The following is a 20,351-nucleotide window of genomic DNA, read 5'->3' as shown; positions in this document are numbered from 1 at the left end:
GGGTACAAATGAGAAGTCAAGAGAAAATTATATAGTAGCTCACTCAGTCTCTCTTCTTCTTCTTTAAATTCTGAAATTGCATATCCTTGGTGTGCTTAAAGAGAATATAGATAGGTGCACATTTTGTATATTTATAAAAAAAGCTAAAATAGAAGAAACTATCATGTATGAAAACTCATTCTGATATCAGAGTACACGTAAAATGTGTTTTATACAGGTTGGGCTAACAGTCTAGTATTAATGTGACTCTTCCCATTAACATATTGTTTCTGGTTGCTTAAAATCTCCAAACATTTTGACTATTTGTGCGAAAATTGTCCACCTGGACTAAATTTATGTGCGGGTGAAAGAAAGAACGAGGACACAGAACATTCCAACCTAAACTATTGATCTCTTTCTGAGGAAAATGGTGTTTCAGTCAAGGAATTGAGAGACAAAACTGGTAGGAGCGGCTGAGAGGCCAGAAGGCTGTGCTGCCATCCAGCGAGACCTGGACAGGCTGGAGAGCTGGGCAGGGAAAAATTTAATGAAATATAACAAGGGCAAGTGTAGAGTCTTACATCTGGGTAGGAACAAGCCCAGCTTCCAGTATAGTCCAAACCAAGGAGAAGCCAAACACAAAAGCAGGAACTCCGTCACCTGCTGAGCATCTCTGAGTTATGGTCACTGTGCATGAAAATCCGCATTAAACTCATGCAAAGCTGCCTTGCTAGCATCCATTGTTTGTGTGATCACAGTTACTGAGCAGTATCACTTGGGAAAGTGCTAATTGTTTGTAAGTACAAGGGCAGTATCTGCACTTATCTGTCTGTTAGCAGACAGCTGACTGAGCAGATACAGTGTCTGATCATCCAGCTGACAGAGGTGAGGGAGGGAGAGGATGCTCCTGGACACAGAGCTAGTTTTTTTTCTTTAAATAAAGCAACAAACTACCTGGAACTTTTTGAGTAGAGCAGTGCTCACGTGGGGAATCAAACCTCTTGAGCAGGATGGTGGGTCACTGTCCAGGCAGTGGCAGGGGTTTTGGGTGCAGGAGTCCACCCAGCAGATCTTCAGCCTTACAGAGGCTTTGTGGTTTTAGTGCTTCAGTAGCTGTTTGATGACTTAAACCTGTTAATAAGTGTTTTTGAGGCTTTGTACAGTACAAAGACAGATATGTGTCATGGCATTTGTTGTCAATTCTCAGTGCCTCTATCAGTGCAACTGTGTTTATGACTGTAATATGAAAGTGAGGATGTGTGGAGTAGGCTACCTTTAGACAAACATTTTAATTAGAAAGGGACAAATTTCTCCTGCCATATTCTCATGCTGTTAACTCCAGGAAGCAGCACAAGTTGCACTTCTAGGTGAGGGCTTGGATCTGGGCTAGTACGTGATATCTTGATGTCTCTGAGTGACTTTCTTCACCCTGAACCATGGATGTCAGAGCAGGGGATAAAGCCATGAGCTGGGTGCTGAGGAGCACATCTGGAACCTATGGCAGAAGCTGTAGTTTGGGGCAGTAAATACCCTGGAGATCCAGCAAGAACTCAGATTGCGATGGGAAGAGGCAGGCACAAAATAAAAGTGAGGGAGCAGGCTGCTGAGACTTGCTGAATTTGGATCCTGTAATGAGGAACTCCTGTGCAGGGAGGAAGGAGTCCTTAGCAGTCTGAGAAAGGTAATGGGGAAGATAAGGGGTTGCTCAATAAAAGCATGGAAGGTTAAAACTAGGACTAAGCAAGAAAGAAACCTCAGGAAGAGATAGGAGCAGAAGAGCAAGTGTGTTTATAGGAGAAGGGAAAAGAGGTGCAGGGGGTTAACTGGCAAGATGGATGGGATGTGAAGTCAGATAGGACTAAGTTTTTATTTCTGGTTGTAGGGGTTCATGCAAGCTCTATTTTTTTTTTTTTTTTCTGAAGTGACTGATACTGAAAAAAATAGTGTCTGTCTTAGGCTGGACTTCTAAATTTATCTGTTCCTCAGTGCTCTATATGAAGCCTGTGGTTAAAATTGCTTTTGCAGGGTTTTTGTGAAGACAAATTAATATCTGCCAAGTCCTTGGAAGAGCTCATCAGGAAATCATTGAGCTATCCAAAGCCTGTGCAATAAATAAGTCCTGGCCTGTTAGTTCAATGAGGGGAAAATTACTTTGGAGGGATGCTCACCTGTTAAGCATAGAGCATCCACTATGCTCAGAGTCTTGGGGATCCCTTGGAACAAACAGTACCTTCTCTGTCACAGATAACTGGGCACAAAGGAGCCACATTAAACTTATGTATGTAACTCATGTTCTGGAGCCTTCCTTAACCTAAGTGCTTCTTCAAAGTGTCCACTTCAAAAGGATATGAGTCTGACCGAAGCTCCTAGATTCTGAATGGACTGAAATTATGACCAAGTATAAATCCACCTTTGGCTGCTCCTTTAGATATGCATTCCCCTAGCTGCTGTTCCCTGAAAAATCTAAGCCAGGAGTATTCAGGTGGCACACTAACCCAATCAGTATGTGACCCAATCTTCTGGTTCACTGAACCTGCTGTGGGTTAGTGGGAAATGAGCTGAACATTTAGCTGTTCAGAGTACCCACATGTTGCAGCACCCAGCTCTTCTATGCTGCTTCCTCATAGAAGTACCTGCACCAGGGAGGTGCTCAGGCTTCTCCATGGCATCCTTGTCCTGTAGCAAAGGAGCAAGCTGCTTAACCTAACTGGGTTGTCTCCTAAGGGAGACAACTTCTTCAGTGATATGCAATAGGCCTTTGCATCTTCTTTTAGTCCTGTGATTATCTTCTGGAGCGATTCCTTGGCTGATGATCAACCGTGTATTGCCAACCTGCTGCTAACATGTCACCTGTATGGAGAGATGGAGCCTTATGGCATGAAACAGCTGTGGCTGAGATCTGGGGTAGATGTCAAGGGCTGTTTCTGGGATGCCCTCCATCTTCAGCCTGTAATCATTACCAGAATTAGAATCTGTCCCTTTGAGAATTATAGGAAGTAGGTTGGGAGAAACATCAAAGTCTGTCCCCTTGCTTTTCCTATTTGAACTACCAAGGACATCTGAGATGGGTTATTTTTGTTATTGGGCAAGCCAGAAGGACAAGTGACTTCTTAATACCACCTCCAGTTGATACAGTTGGTAAACCTACTATATCCTTAGACACTGTAAGCAGCCTGGTAAGATGTTTTTCATCTGGGAAAGTACTCAGGGTTGTTGAGTGTATTTCACAGCTGAAACAATACACACTGCTCTTGCACAAGCAGAGCACTTATGGGCAACAAAATGTCAGTTGCAGGAGTCTGGTCACTGTCTAACATAATGTAAATAAACATTTAGCTGGAAATCTTAAGAACAGTGTTGGCTTTTCTGGCTCCCATTCATTTCTCCTCCCTCTGTTATATTTAGTGTCCTTTATTTGCAACAGCTGTGTACATGTGAATGGTGGATCAAGCATCTCAGTTATTTTCAACTCCATGCAGTTCAGCTTCCATAAAAGCAAACATAGTGGGAATGCCTGGCAAACTGCCATTTGGCTCAATTGCCTTTAAATTTCAGTTCTTTACTGTCCACATAGTAATTTATCATTATGTTAGGATATGCAATTTAGCTTCAGTTTTACTAAGCATCTAACTTATGTGTGGTAGTCCAGAGAACTTTTTCAAAACAATGAGTTGCAAGTTACCTTTATGGTATCTTCTTAGCTTTACCTGCTATGTAGCTTTGGGTTTTTGAGAGTTCCTTATAACAGGCTTGTTCATGGGGAATAAAGAGACCCACAGCACCAAAGTCTTCAAAAATTAAGGGCAGTAAGAAGCAGCGGGTGTTGATTTTAACTAGCATAGTAAGCAAAAAAAAAAAAAAAAAAATTTGAAAACTGATTATCTTCTGATGACAAGCATTTGGTTGCTTTAGGGAAATAAAAGGGCACCATGTGGTATTTGCATTTACATTTGTAGGCCTTTTTGACACTGAGCAGATGTCAGTCCTTTCTAAAACTCAAGGTGGGAAGGGGAGAGATGCACTTTTAAAACAGTAGTGAGGTGAATACAGTGCTCAGTAAGTACATGGAAGATGTCAACTTGATTGCAGTTGTAACCTCTGCCTGAATGAAGTTACACCTGCATCTCTGAGGAGGAGACCTCACCAAGACATTTGCTGGGTAAGACTGTCTTGGGACAGCTGTTCTCATTTAAGTGGCTCTGCAGTGTCATACGTGCTGTGTTGTTGGGGTGGAAGCAATAAAATATGTGAACATGTTTTCTATGAGAAAGGAGGACAATGAGAGGCTGATAAGTTGAGGTTTTCAGGGTGAGAAGAGCCTCAAACCTGTACAACTACTTCCTGGCAGTGGTGTCATTATGCAGGTGGTTGCTGCTGTGTCTTGGGGGACAAACGATCATTTGATCACTGAGGCGTTTTAGAAATCTCTGCTCTAAATCTTGAGTAGGGGAGCCTATTGTGTCTCTTGTTAACATACAATGTAGTGGATGGCTCAGGGTGCACAGGAGGGATCTTTGGGTCTAATCTGGGTGCTCTCAAGCACCTCTCTGGAGCCAGGGGCAGAGCTATGGGCACCCTGGTAGCTTAGCTAGAAGTGATGAACAAATTCCTTTGGTGTTTGTGTTTGTTTCTGTTTTTTTCTTCAAGTTTTCTGTTTGACGGATTTCTTTGACTACTTCTAGTTTTTGTAAACCTACATTTCAGTGGCAGAAATTTCAGTGAAGTCAACTTTTGTTGACTTCATATTCAGGCACCTGCTGCTGAGGAGTATGAATTAAGCCAAAAGATAAAAAGCAGGAAGGTTAATTCGACTCTTGGCTGGATAGAATGTGATCCTAATATCTAAGTGTTTGTTCCAGCTGGTGGTATGCAGCATGTCACAACCTTTCAAAATACTGTTTAACCAGCAGCTTTACAATGCATATTCAAACTGGAGAAACCCCAGAAACTCAATATTACATATTTTTCTATGAAAAACTAATTTAAATATTAGTTAAGGTTCCTTAAAATATGCTGTCCAGGGAAGCTTTATGATGGGAAGTGACTAAGATGTTTTTAGTAAGTTATCTGCTGTGGTAATCTGAATATTTTTCTGAAGTTACTATTTTCTGATTAGAGTTTCAGGAATTTTCATGCAAACTTTTCCTGTTCTCTCTAAATTGAAACTTTTCAATTGTGACAGATGGGTCCAAATATCCCACTGGGAAAGCAAGAACCTAAACAAAACTACATCAAGGTACTTAAGAAATTTCTATGATTCATTCACTGAATGATTTCAAAATGTTGAAATAAAAACTTTTGGAACTTCCTGTTTTGTTTTATTCCCCTCTGGGATTCTGGATGCTTTTGAGTTTCCCCTAAAGCTGAAGAAGGAATCCATGTGGATCTCCTAATGTAGCATAAATAGTTCCTGTAAATGTGAGGGTGAACTCTTGGCTCTGAAGTTGGAAGTTATTCTCCACTGGTCTGGATCAGGCAAGAATTTACCCTCTTTCACTTGAAGGTTAGAAGTTATTTGAGGACTATCCTCTTGTCAAAATATTGGGATTTTGAGTTGTCTGGTTGTGTTGATAAGCTTGACTATCACAGTTAACAGCCTGATTTCTCCAAAACGGAAGGGTGTTCAGTGATTGCACTTGACAAAGTTGGTATCAACAATAATGTTTTGACATTTGTCTGTTTGTTTTCCTTGATCAGTTCCTTGACCCTGTTCACAATGTGGCTGCTCAAGCTAAGGCGGGTGCTGTGTTGTGCCAAGGGGTACAAGTAAGATGCATGGAGTGGGAATAACTTCAGTAAGCATTGCCACCGAGAGCTCTTTCTTGAATTAAAAACAGCCTTCAGTTTCACATGAGTCTAGAGAACCATCTGGGGCTTGGATCACCATCTCATGTGGAATAATTACCATCTCTCACCAACAATTGGATTATCTCCATTTTGTCAATTTTAAGACATAAGACTGAAAGTGGCTTACCATTACAATTTTCAGGATGTCTGCAGTATGTAATTTATTATGGATCTCATGTATTTGAATAATAATGCTTCATAATTGCTTCATCATATTAACAGAATTTACTTTAAGGGGACAAAAGGGAATTTCTGACTAATCCTGTTTCTCCTGACTCTGGGCCTACTAATAATAGTAGCAGGTGTACCGTTTTAAGATTAATTGCTCTTCTCCCACCCTTTAAAAAAAACTTCCTGCCCCCTCTGCAGGCACAGCTGCTTAGCTGCTGTAGTTTACAGCTGGTATGCAGGTAAATTTGCCATGACTTAATTTTCCCCATAGCATGGTAACTTCTGACACTACAGAAGCTATTTCATGAGAAGATGAGGTCTCTCTGAAGCAGCAAGAGCAAACTACTGAGCGATAAATGAGAAGGACAGTGGTGAAGTAATCCCTATCTGAGAGACCTCTGATGCAAAGATCACAGCTACTCCATTCTCTAAACCGAATCCCATCTTCTTAGAAGATATAGGTTGTCATTTTTGTGTTCCTTGATGGATTATAATGAGGTGCTTAATCTGTGTATGCAGCTACAGTCTGATTAACATGCTCTGAGGGGAACAGGGATGGATGTTCATGATCAGTAAGGGAAAGCTTTGCAGGGAGGAGACATCTGTATCTGTCACAGTCACACTGCTAACATGAAGGACATGACAGGCAGGCTTGAGTGATATGAGGAGCAGTGGTTGCGGGTTTTACTGTCAGTAGTTGTCTGTCGAAAGGTAACTGTCCCAGAGTAGGAATAAAAGCAGATAGTGCTACATTACATCCACCTCATTCATAGCATGGTTCAGAACATATAAACAAAACTGCAATTATGCCTAGGCCAAAACTGAGGCATAGGTGCAACTCCCTCTTTGGCTACCTGTTATCTGGGTAGAAGATGGCCTTGTCTTCTCAGACAGCCATTGTGTGCAATAATGTTCCTGCAAGTGCTATCTTACTATCTGCACCTCTGAAAACACCTCTCACCCTGATAACATGGTCATCTGTACTTTGGTGTTTAATCATCATTGGAACTTTTTGCTTATGTTTACCTAGCTAGCAGAAATAGTCATTCTCTGCCCAGTTTAATATGCAGTAATGGGCTCTTTGTCTCAAGTTCTGGGATATCCTTTTTCATTGCAGTGAAGAAATGGGTAGCTAGCTATTCTCTGGATTCCTTTTCTGAGCAGAGCACCACACTCTCGCTATTGATCACTATTTCTTTTGGACTGTTCTTACTGGACTATTTTAGTGTATATTTTAATTTTAATACTACTGGTCTGTTTCTTCTTCTCCTTATCTTGTGTGTCCTGATAAGCTGTTTAGTTTCCTGCCACTTCTGTACATTTTAGGGGTCTTACAGTAGCACACATCAAATGAATAGTTTTGTTTACTGTGGGGGACTACGGTGGGTCCGTGGATTCCCTGACGGAGGGCATGGGAACAGAAATTAGCCTTGAAGATATGAAGGCCTACCCATGAGAAAGATGGGAGTAAAGGAGTATCCGGAGATATTAAGGATGTACCCGTGAGAGAGAAGGAAGTAGAAGAGTAACACTGATGATAGCAAAATTAGCCAATGAGATGTTACTGCTGTAACTTGTAACCAATAGTGAAGAGACACATGAATTGGTAAAACTGTATAAAAATGCACTTGTGGCAATAAATGGCATCTACTACTTTCATCCTGGAAGAACTTGGTCCATGTTGTTTGTCCGTCTCAACCACGACAGTTTACTGCAATGACAACATGAAGCTTTCATCCCCACTCACCAGGACATGCAGAAACTGCATGTATCTAGTGTTACTAAATCCTCGGGCATTTTGTGCCCAAAATGCAGTGTCCATGGCCTTAATTTGTTTGTACTAGCAGGTTTTGTATCTACTTACGCTTAGCCCCCATTTTATTTACATCTCTGCCATGCTCAGCAAAGTGCCTCACAGAAGCACATTAGGTGATAAGGGCTGCCATCTGTCACGTAGAGATTTTTCTCTCTGCAGAGCTCTGTTCTGTTTCTAAAAACTGTCTGTGTCAGTAGACTTGTTAATTGCATAAATAGTTAATTTTTTTTTTCCTTTTGACTAATTCAAACCTAGTTCTGGGAGCTCTGACTCTAGATACAAAAGAACTTTCAATTATTTTAAATACTTTATGTGTTTTAGTATTCATATCCATGGAGATAAGCAGGTGATATATATGCTGCGGGATCAAACGCAGTTTTCCCTGAACCTTGACCATCTGTTTACACTCCCTCTAAAAGTTACATCTCAAGACTATTCGCAGCACTTAAAACCTGTGAACTGTTTTAAAGCAGCTGCCATATTTGTCTGGTTAAAAAAGCAGCTTCCAAAGTAACACTCCTCCTCTTCATATGTCTCTCTGCTATGATGTGCTCAGTTTTCATGTATTTCCTGGGAATCCTCTAAGGCAAAAATGGAAAACAGCATATTGAGAAGGAATAGTATCCTTGGCTGTATTAAGATGGGGAAATAAATACAGACTATGTGCACATACTTGTGCACTCATCCCACATAACCTTAGGTATGTGTCTGTCCTGCCTTCAGAAGTAGCCCTGAAATCAAGGAAGATTACCTCCTTGCAGATGTGCAGGCAAAACTGCAGCTACAGGCAAGAGGCGCTTCTTACTGCGTTGGGTATTTCTATATATAAAGGTTTGTTGGCTGTTTTCAATAGAGTGATACAGGTCTGAACTGTCATGGATGGAAGGTTCTTTTTCACCTTTATATGTAAGTATATATATGCTATGGTAAGATCAGAAGGGATAGATATCACACACACACTACTCGCTTCTCTTTTCTGCTTCTGTCATGCAGAAACTATCCGACAAACACTGATTATTTTTGTGTCATGCATGCTTCAACACAAGCTACATGGCACCTTAACACTTGTTATCTTGTTATATCATGCCAGAGGCTTATTAAGAAGTGCCTGCCTGCCCTTTGGGTCAGAAGTAAAAACACACAAATCCTTCAGGCTTTACCTTGCCCTTTCCCCTTGTACAGAAAAAGTATAACTCTATCTAGTGGTTCGCTCTGACTCTGAATTGGCTATAAGCAATTCCCTTGCATGTGTAGCCTTTTTTACTAAAAAGAACTGAAGCACCTTGCACTCAAGTAGTTTCCAGATGTGGCAGCAACTGTGGGCATTTGCATTTCACTTCCTATCAATGCTGTGCTTTAGGCCAGCTTGTTTAATTTCTTTCTCTAGGATTACAGAAGGAGGGTTTGTAGACAGGTTTTGAAATATTAAGGTTTTAGGTTAATGGATCTTGTGATACAACCATTCTGGTATCTATTGATTGTCTGTCTGTATTCTTTTTATTAGCCTGTATTTGGTTTTACCTCTGGTCTTATTGAGGAGCTGCTTTTTTTGCTGTTGCATGCTCTGAATTACCCTGAAAGGAATGCAGTTCTTACTCCTACCTCAGACAAAAGAGAAACCTGAAAAATCAGAACCTTTTTTCCTCTGAAACTTGCCTAACAGGGTAAAACTGGGAAAGAGGATGGGTGAGTCTTTATCTTTGAAAGCAGCAGCTGAAAGCCTCAACACTCAGCAACCCTAGGAGAAATAATAATTTTGTTTGGCTTGTGTTGTTCTCACCTGCTTACCTTCCTCTCCCTGTGCTCCAAGGAAATGCTCAGAAGAATGGCACAACTAGCAAAGTGCCCGGCAGGGAGGGGAGAGCTGTAAGTCTCTTACTTCTCTGGTTTTGGCAGCCCTAATCCAAAGAATCCCTGCTGTGAATGAATACTGTACCATCATACTGCAATTATCTCCTGATTGCCACCTTTCTCCCCACAAGAAAACCTGTGAGAACAAAGAATACCTGCCCTGCCACAGCACTAAATGTTCCAGCTCGAGGTCTACTTTATGCTTATTTCACCAATTAGTTCCTGGAGATAGTGAAGAACCTTGAAAGCTGGGAAGACCCCATTACTTCACTGTCCTGCAGGGAAAAAGAATCCCTTGAAATCTTTACAATTCAAGGCCCTTTACAGACAAATACTCAGTCTCTGAACATTAAGTGAAAGTAAGATTGACTAACTAATTATTGTCAGCAGTGGAAAGCAGAGGATGTCTATACTGCTCTATGCACTGCGGATATTGGTATTGGCAAAAACCAAAACAACCCCAAACCAATACCTTTTCTCACTGATCCCTTAAATGAAAGGAAGCAGAAAATACATCTAACTCAACTAAATCTTTAATAAGACATTAATATTTTATACCTGATTTGATAGTAAATGCATAAGATGTATTGCAACAGAAGTCTAATAGTAAGAAAATTGTGGCTAAATATGCTATTTATAAGACAAGCTGAAGACTGTTTCTGAGGCAGAAAAGTAGGGGGACTGGCAAGATGGCACAAGAGATTGTTGCTGTGTGTAGGCTCCTACAGTTTTACAGATCAGTGGTGAAGAACTGCTGTTGGAAGTTTGATCTTTGATGTATTATGTGAGCTTGAATCTGTAAGTAAATATCTTCCCCATCAAGGTACCTTCAGGCCAGAAACTTTGACATGCAGCAGTAAAAGTACAAATTAAATGTAAGGTTAAGCTTTTGGCATTAATGCCCTGCTGAAAGTTAGGTGGAGATTTCATGTTGGTGTTTTTGTGTATCAGGCAAGGCATTCTGAAGCTAATGGCCTACACTGCTATGAAACTGTGGCTTGGAGAGATTTCAGCTCTGTTAGAGAGTGAACAAAACTTGTCTTGACATATCAAGAGAAGAATAACTTGTGTACCTTGGGTAAGGAACTTTGTTCTGTGAGCCTTGAAACCTGCTAGGTGAGTAGTGTCCACCATGGATGCTGTCATCCTGATAGATCATTACCTGAAAGAGTACATAAAGCTCTTCTCCTTTTAGATGGTGAGTGATGTATTTTCTAAGAGAAAAAATAGTCATGACCAGAGCTATGTCTGGGTATGTAATTGTAGCTTTGGTATTACATTATTCTGAGACCTTTATTGGCTTCTTTACAGCCTCTTTTGATCTGGAGAGATATAAGTTAAATTTCAAGCCTAAATACTTTCATTTGTGACAAGTTATCTTTATACTGATTAAATAATGTTCTAAGGTATCTATGCCATCTACTGTACAACAAGTGAAGCTTGTAAAAGTTCAGTAAGCCTGAAGAGTTTCCTTTCTGAAGGAGGATATAGGACTTAATTTATCTAGAATGATCCACAGCTTTTTAGACCAGGATAGTTGACAGGTTTGGCAGGTAACAATGGCAAGGTCTTGGCTCTGTTTAAATCAGGAGAAATAATGAATTTAGTGATGTAAAGGGAAGAGTGTGATGTAGGTATTCCAGTGACTTGCATAGAGATTTTGTGGAAATTATGTGAGAATGTGTAAGAATTGCTGTTACGATTTTGAAAACTGAAAACTCATTCTTCCAAACTTCTGCTTAGTTTTAAAAATTATCTCCCACTGAAGGCAAAATTGCCCTGTACCCTGAGAATTGGTGGATTCCAGTTCTGATAGAGTGAGCAAGTGACAATGCAAATTTGAAACAGCTTCCACAATAGGTATAATTGTTCAAGGAAATGTCTGATCTGCATCAAGGTGGAGTTTGCACAGCTGCTGCCATCCTTATCCCCTTGAGATGTTGGCAACTCAATTATTCTGGCATAAAATGTGAAAGAAGAGGGTGTCTGAGGTGGAAAAGAAGGATCCAATGATTTTCCCCTCTAACTCCTAAGGAATGAATGAGAAAGCTTCGATCTTTAGAGCACCCAAGAAAAGCTGCTATGTGATCCCAAAATAACTAAAGAACAAACCTGGGGAAAAAAAACACGTATCAGTGATGGGAAAAAGAAGTAATAGATTCCTGTTCAAAATACTGTGGCAAAGTAAGTTTTTGTTGAAAAAACATCTAGAAGGGAGAAAAGTCAGGGAAGAAAAAAAGATTATATATTTGCTGAGTGTTTATCCCAAGATTAGATAGTTACTAAAAAAAGAATGGTGTACAGAGGCAAGGCAAATCATGGATAAGAGTGAACACAGAACCTTTGTATTTGATGCAGTTCTCCACCTCTGGAGTAGGCATAACCCTGTATTTAGGAAACAGCTGCTCACTCCTCAGTAGAGCTGGCTAAGTCACACTTTCTCCCTTCCTTGTCAGTTTTGATTTTTTACTACACTTGGACAGATATATATATATATATTTTTTTTTCTTTTGGGAAAAAAGTTTCATAAGACCTTTGCCAGCTCTGCTGTTCAGGCAATTTGTTTGAGGGTTAGTGTGCACTATGTTCTGAGCTCTTGAAAAAGGTGTCATCAGTGTCATCTTGCTATTTAAAATATCAAAAAGCCCAACAGTGCTTCAGCTGTCCCATGAGTTACCTCAAACCGCAGATTGAATATTAACTTCAGGCAGTTCGTCCCTAAAGCCTGCCATCACCTCTAAATACTGGCAGCATTGCCACATTTTAAGCATTGCTTAATCTCTGTAACTCCCTCCATAAACTAGGAAATACAGGCACAGCACCACAGCGCAGGACTAGTAAAACATTTTTCAGCCTGTCTTAACAGATAACGTGTGCCAACCAGTTAAATCTGTCTTGCTAACAAATCATGAACCAACCTTTATAAATAAAATAGTGTATTTTAGGTGGATAGGTACCATTAGTAGGAATACAGTAAATATAGATAACACACTGTATTGTGGACACAGCAACAGAAATAACATCTTCACTGATCCTGAGCATTGACAGGAGCTAGTGACAACTGCAGTGTATACCACTTGCTTAATCTGAATTTTCTGAAATTCTTGAATAAATTTCTGCCTTATCTTGAGCCTGGTTATTTAAGCTGCCATCAGTCTTGATACTGGCAAGAATACTGTGAGAATATAACCATAGTGCAGGCAAGAATACTGTGAGAATCTAACCATAGGGGACTGATGCTAGCTTAAAAAACAAAAAAATACACACACAAAAAAAAACAGGCTAGCAAAACTCTCTTTTGGTGGATAGAGGTGTAGAATATAACCCAGTGAGAGAAATCATACTGGGATTTCACTGCTTATGTATAAATGTTAGTACTATAAAGATAACACAGTTAACACAGGGGGGAAATAAACTCTTTACATGTGTATATATTAGGAACTTCTTAGGACCATATTAGAAATGGTAATTGGGAACAAATTTCACATATGTTTCTGCCACACTGAGGTTAATTTTGTTTCTCCACACACTTATGCCTGAAACTTGTACAAATGCCAATCAAAGAGCTATAAAATGTAAAACACTTGGAGGCAGTCAGTTCAAGAAAATGTGTTTGCTTCTGTCTCTCATTTGGACACCTTGTCCCGATGTCTAAGGATATTTGATATGTGTCCTGGGTGAGACTAACTCATCATACCTGGAGAAACAATACTATAGCTCAATCTGATGTTTTGTTTCGTTTTGTTTGTTTTGTTTTTTTTTCTGAGCTTGTTTGTATGTATACTTGTTTCCTTATAGAAGTGAAAAGCTGAAAAATACCTTTTGGTTTGAACTTGATGTTTAGCCTTTCGTGCTTGGACATAAAAGAAGTTTTGTTCACATTTGAGTGTCTTTAGCAAAGGAAAGTAAAACAGTGCTGCTATAGTCAGAAGGATGTCCCAGATTGTGTGAGGGTTAAATTCAGCTCTGGACTTTGTCTGACTGGGAGCAGTGGATTGAACAGTGGCATCCACTGGGCTGTAATGCAGGTCATGGTAGATCATACCCTTGGTCTCCACTGAGGGAGTAGTCTTGACATGTAAAAAAATTGTCTGAATGCTTATTAAGCAAAGAATGTACCTAGTGTTTCTTCCCAGCCCATGGGGTTTGTGGGCTTATCTGTAAGGGCTTCCATCCCATTGCCATATCGAACAGAACTGGCCCTTGAATTGAGGCCTGCGGAACGTGGCTAGTGACCAGGAACCAGCCAGATGTAACCCCATTTGCTACAACCCTTTGAGCCCTGCCCTTCGACCAGTTGTTCACCAAGTACACCCTGTATCTGCTCATCTCACAGCTGGACATCTTGTCCAGAAGGATACTGGGAGAGACAGTTATCAAAAAAGTTACTAAAATCCAGAAAACTACATCCATGGCCTTACCTTCATCCAGTAGGCAAGTAGCCTTATCGTAGAAGGATATCAAGTTAGGACTTTCCCTTTGTGAGCCTGTGTTAGCTGTGCCTGATGATTGTATTTTCCTTTAAATGCCTTTCGGCAGCATCCACTATGAACTTTGCCATAACTTTTTCAGGAACTGAAGTTAGACTAACATGTTTGTATATTCCTGGGTCTTCTCTCACACCCTTCTTGTAAGTTGGAATAACATTGGCTCACTTCTAGTTAGTGCGGACCTCCCCACATTCCCAAGACCTTTGGTAGATGATTGAGAGGGGTCCTGCTGTAACATCTGCTATCTCCTCAGTACACTGGGGTGGATCCCATCAGCCCTTGTGGAGCATTCAATTGATAGAATATAGGAGCATGCAAGAGTCTTGTGGTGTTGTAACCCAGAAGGTAAGGAATACAAGGCTGCGGACTGTACTTTGGATGTATGACTTCATGGATGTTTTAACAGGGCAGCTGGTGAACATAAGAAGAGGTTATATTAAAGGGTTTGTATTATGAGAACGGTGCAACCACTGAGCTCTTAATTTCCATGTTTGCTACAAAGCGTGTCTTGGTTTAGTCAAATGTGATGTGTTTCTTATGGCCCTGACAGCAGGGTAGCTCCTCCTCAGCAGAGCTGACATCTTCATGCCGCTTTGCTGCCAGCAGAGGTCTTACCTGTAGCAATGCACAGTCCCATAGGAGTGAGGAGTCTTGGGGCTGTCAGATGCAGGTGCTAATTGGCCATCTTCCCTCACATCTGTCCTCCAGCTATTGGACACAACAGGCAAACTGGGGATTCAGGCTTTCCGAAATCATTCCTAGGCTGTGTTTTACAAAAATGATCATAAATACTGTATAACTGTCCCTGAATTTGGGGAACTCAATATCTGTCTACCAGTTTGACAACAGACCCTGTCCTGTGAAAAGTTATTCTCCTGACAGCATGTTTGAGGGACTCAACACCATATGCCATTTAATGTAATGAAAATGAATGTTTTGAACATTTTGACTTATGTTATACCCTAGAGCAACAAGAGGAAAGAGGAGTCTGTAAGCCTCTGGAGGAACAATGTCTGGCATGGGGTCAGCTGGCGTGTTGGGGAGGAAGAGGAATGGGTTGGCAGGAAAAGCATCTCAGCACCCACTTTTCCTCCGTTCACCATCAACAGCTGTTGTGATACACACAGTAGGTTTCTCTTCACTCCTTCTCTAAAATGGGAACTAGATCTGTGCAGAGAATCTTCTTGCTTTACTTTCTTCTACATATCAATGTGTCTTCAGATGATGTAATGTGGATGGGCTACCTTAGCAGGCAGATCATTAATGATTTTTTCTCTTACCTGGGCTCAATAGTTAAGGATTTAATACCATCCAGTTTAGCATATTGGTTGTCTATATGTTGAGATTTTCATGTTTATTTAGGAGAATTTTAATATGCTAGGTTTTTTTTCTTAAAACTGATATTTCTAGTTATAATTTCTGCTTACATATTTAATAATGTATTAGAATATAATAGAATCTTGAAAAGGATTTACTGCAAGTATCTAGTTTTAAACCAAACATCTTCCTCAATTGTTTTATCCAATATAACCAGAATACTGTGAGGATGATTCGTGGATGATAATTTTGATGGTAAGGAGCAGAACTGAAATCAAGACAACTTGGAGTTTTGTTCTCCTTTTTGGTAAGAATGTTATGAAAAATTAGGAATAAAATTTCAATATCTGATTTAAATCCAAGATTTTCTTTTGCTGCAACTAACTGCTTTGAAGTCTTCAAGTTGTCTTTAAATCTTTTCAGTGTCATGGATTAGTTCAATCTGGAAAGCAAGTGCATTTTAAAACCAGATTTGTTGAGAGGTGGCAAATGAACAATGATGGGGCTCAGTAGCTGGATCTGTGTGTCCTGGGTCCTGCTCCTGCTAATCCTCCTGCAGTTTCTGTGGTGGAACTTGGACAAGAGAAACTTTCCTCTTTTCTTCCAGAGGCAACAGGCTTTGCTTACCCTTCCTTCCCACGAGAAGGCAGCGAGGTTGTCTGGAGCAAGTGTCCAAACCCCAAAGCTGACGGATGCAGCAAGGAGCTGTCACCTCCAGTGCCTCAAGCTGTGTTTAAAAATGTGTGTGTTTTGTAGCTAGAACTGGCTAGGAAGGGGTAAGGGGAAAGAAAACGGAAAGCAGGAGCTCAGCTGCCCCTGGGCACTTCATACTGCTGATCAACCTATAACACTTGTGTGGCTGAAGAGGGAGAGGAGTGTCTTGGAGTGGGATTAATGCTGTGTACTTCATCCATTAGCAATCTCATTTATTCAGATACCATGATTGAACAGCCCTTAGGAATACAATATATGCTGCAGAAAATCTGCTTGCTTAAGGAGATGCTTGTAAATATAGGCTCTAATTTAACTAAATCACCTCCTGCTTTATGTTCCTAGGAAACCTTTTTTGTGATTAAATAGCTAGAAATGACATCTGGGACAGTATATTTAATTTGAAAGTAACTCTTAGATGAAATGCAGGTAGTTTACTTACAAGAAGTGAGACTTTGGGTTTTATAGTTTTAATTTCTAATGAAAACATCACAAAGACCCTGCATGGAGAAAAACTGATATTGTTTTTTCCCTTCCTATTGTATGGCATAAAAGAAAACTCTGGAGTTATATTTGAAAGATTGTTCCCCATCTTACTCAGTGCAAAAATGTTTCCAAGGGAATGAGAGTATTCATCTGAAGTCTGCATGTAGAATCTACCATCCTTCTGAGCATACAAAGCCAAAAACAAACTTGGAAGTATCCCCTTTAAATGAATGGAAAGTTCATCTCCTATTGCTACATTTGCTTTAGACCCGAAAGGCCAGGTCTCCCACACTTTGCTATTTGCTTTTATCATGATAGCACCACTAAACTTTAAATGGAGTCCTGGAAGGTCTCATGGCCAAGTCAAGAGGGCAGGTAAGGGTGGATTTAAATGTCTTCCTATAAAAGAACTGGCACAAAGAAAACAGTCTGCTTGAAATCTAGCTAGGATCCTGTAAAGAGTTAGAAAATAAACCTAGATTGCCCAAATCCCAGTACAGTATCTTTGTCAGACCACTATTATCAGCTATCTTTTAAGGCATATTTTCTGCAGCTTCATACAGTTTGTTTCTAGAGGAGATAAAGCCCTACGTTATTCTTGACAGATATTTTCAAGTCTGTGTAAAATTCCTGGACCCTTTGGATATGAAAGGGTGGATTTAATGGTCCCTCAGGGATTCAAACTGAGTATTGTTTTGAAACTTGGTTTGAGTGGGAAGGGAAGTGATTTCCTTGCTGGTTCACTCATTTCTGGACATGAATGGAAGTTAATTCCTTGGAAGACAAAATAAAAGAGACAACCTTAAAGCAGTAGGCTTTTTCTTCTTTTCCACTGAAGAGAAATAGTATACAACTGCATTTCAAGTAAGAGCAGTTGTTTCTTATTAAAAACTGAAGATACTTCATTTGGAAATGGATTTTTTGTTTAATAAAAATGTTATAAAGAAGATGGCTGTCTCCAAATGTCCTCCATAAAAATTAGATTTACACTTTTTTTTTTTTTGTCTTCCATGACCATCTTGAATGATGTGGTCTAAAATGGGAAAAATATAGAGCATCTAACTTATCTGTATATTCTCAATGAAAACTATCTAAAGCAGGTCGCATATTTTTCCAGAAAGTATTAAAATTCTTGCTTATTGGTAAAGGAACTACCACTCCTGTAGTTAAAAGATAAGCTGTATTTAACAAGTGTAACAGAACAGGTCCCTTTCTACTAGCTGTTTCAACATTGTTATCAAGCAAAGTCTTCGACATCTTAGTTCCTTTTAGATGTTGTCACCAACAGTTGAAGAGTTGATAGGCTTATTGAAAGAAAAAGGGGGAATAATGACAGTCTTGTGTTGTGCTAGACCAAGACAAAGGCAAACAATGGCATTTGAGACTTGTTCTACCTAGAACTGAAGAACTTCAGAGTACAAATTTTGCTATTTGATATGAGCAAAATGACCAAAACTAGCTTCTTGATGGCAATGTTAAGAATTCATTCATCTGGATTTTTATTTGGAGGACCCATTTCTAGTCTGAATTTCTATGTAGCACAGGAGACAGAACTTTTTCTAAGGATCCCTGACTCTACGAAGTCTAGTAAAATTGTGCCCGTACTAGAGAATATTGCTTATAAAACCAGACCCAGGTTTAAAAGTTTTGAGTGAAAGAGTAAGTTTCCTGGTTTAGCTGTTCCCCTGTCTGGTTAGTGGCTAAATCTAGCCAGGTTCTTCTCATTAGAACAAAGGAGGCTTGTTCTGAAGTATGCAAGCACAGTTCATGTATGCAAATGCACATATAGCAGAGAAGCTGGGATGAGACTGATACAGTCTTGTTGCTGTGTTAGGAGGGGTGGAAATGTAACTCATGGTGATAAGCAGAAAGAACAAAATGATTCCCTAAGGATTAAGGAAAAAATACTAAGGGCCATATGCTGTCACAGTCTGCCACCTGGCTTGCTTTCATTGTAAGTTGTGGGTTTGCAGGTGACAATGCAAAGGTGAGCTGTGAACGTACTTGTGTTAGCTCAGAGTTCAAGTCTAAAACCACAAAGAAGGAAAGTAAACTGCTAACTAAAAAGACTACTTATAAATGTAAATGATGTGACATGACTGTTTCTATGAGAACACCTTTTAGTGGCTTCTGTCTACAGCTGATATAGTCAGAAGTTGTAGCTATTGTAAATATTTGCAAGTAGAAGCAATACTTTCAGGAAAAGTACCTCTTATGAACTAAGATGGGTTTGCACTTTACTTGAAAGTAGTCTGGGATACAAATACACTGATACCAAATCTGGGTTCTCTACATAGGGTGGAAGTATGCATTTGATCTACATCAGGGGTGTTACAGTAAACTGAATATTAACTGAATCCACATTTCTTGCAACACTTATGCCAGTCATGTGCTGGCTACAAATGAGCCGGCAACACTGGATACCTCAAAAGGTTGGGGGGGACAGAGATACAGCCATTTAAAAATTTATGATCAGATTGGCCTTGGCAAACTGAGTTACTGTTAATTTGCTGATTCTGGCACTTCAGATACAGGAATAGGTACTGAAAATGGATTCCTTGTCCTATCGGCTGGGAGTCTGAATGCCTAATGTAGAGCAACTTGGATAAGAGGAATAGTTTGCTCATAAACCTTTTATAGCAAGGGAAAAGACCTTCCATGTCATATGCAGGTTACATAAAGCTATATACATGGAGGAAGATGTCTATAGATCTAGTATGTTTTTTCCTTGTATAGGGAAAAACTTGGCTTGGAGGTATAATTCACCACTATATTCCTTCAGTATTGCTCTTACTTAATTCCTCACAGTTACAACTGTTAGAGGAATAGCTCAGTGATGAGGCAGACCCTTGCAATCAATCCCAAAAGTGCAACTTCCACTAACCTAAACATAAAAATGTACTCCTTATGAGGAAAGCAATGATAGTGTTTTATGACATAAATGTTCACTTGCCAAGCAAAGTTTCATTCACTAGATTTGAGCTATTTAGAAACTTCTTGGAGATACACACTTAGATGTGGTCTTGTTTTGGTTTTTTGTTTTGTTTTGTTTTGTTTTTGTTTGATTTTTTAACTCTATTCCCAATATAAGTATTTCTCAACAGCCTTTTCTTTCCTCCTTTTGTTCATGTCATTTACTTCAAATGCCTTGGGCACATGTAAGTTGCAGAGTGCTTAGGCTGAACATAGACTGCACATTTTTTCGTCAGCTTTAGCATAATTTTCAGTCTTGGTCTTTCACAGTTCTAGCAGTACTGGGATAAAATGAGGCTGCCAGTTCTGTGATGCAATTTGCAGGTGGGAGGAACCACTGAAACTAATGGAACCACTGACTGAAAAATAAAATGATTGCCCTCTACTTGCAGTCGGGAGCAGTTTCATTCACGTGTGTGTTCACTTGTGTTAACCCTCTGTTTAGGCTTTGAGAAGACAGCATTTCCTCTTTCATGTTTATCGTTGGGCAATTTCATAAAATCTTTTCTACCCTTTTCCCCTGCACATATATACACATTCATATCATAGCCTAATGTATTGTTCTTACAGCATTGCCAAAAGGCTTTTGCATAATCCTTTAACAGGATTTTGAAGCAATATTTTGAATCACTGTAGTGGCAGTTTAATGGCTTTAAAATGACAGGGGGGAGGATTTCTATGCATGGTAGCATGTAGAAAATAAGACTATA

This window comes from Patagioenas fasciata, chromosome 1 (assembly GCF_037038585.1).
Source record: "Patagioenas fasciata isolate bPatFas1 chromosome 1, bPatFas1.hap1, whole genome shotgun sequence".
Lineage (NCBI taxonomy): Eukaryota > Metazoa > Chordata > Aves > Columbiformes > Columbidae > Patagioenas > Patagioenas fasciata.
The sequence above is the reverse complement of the archived record's forward strand: the minus strand, read 5'-3'. Positions refer to the sequence as shown.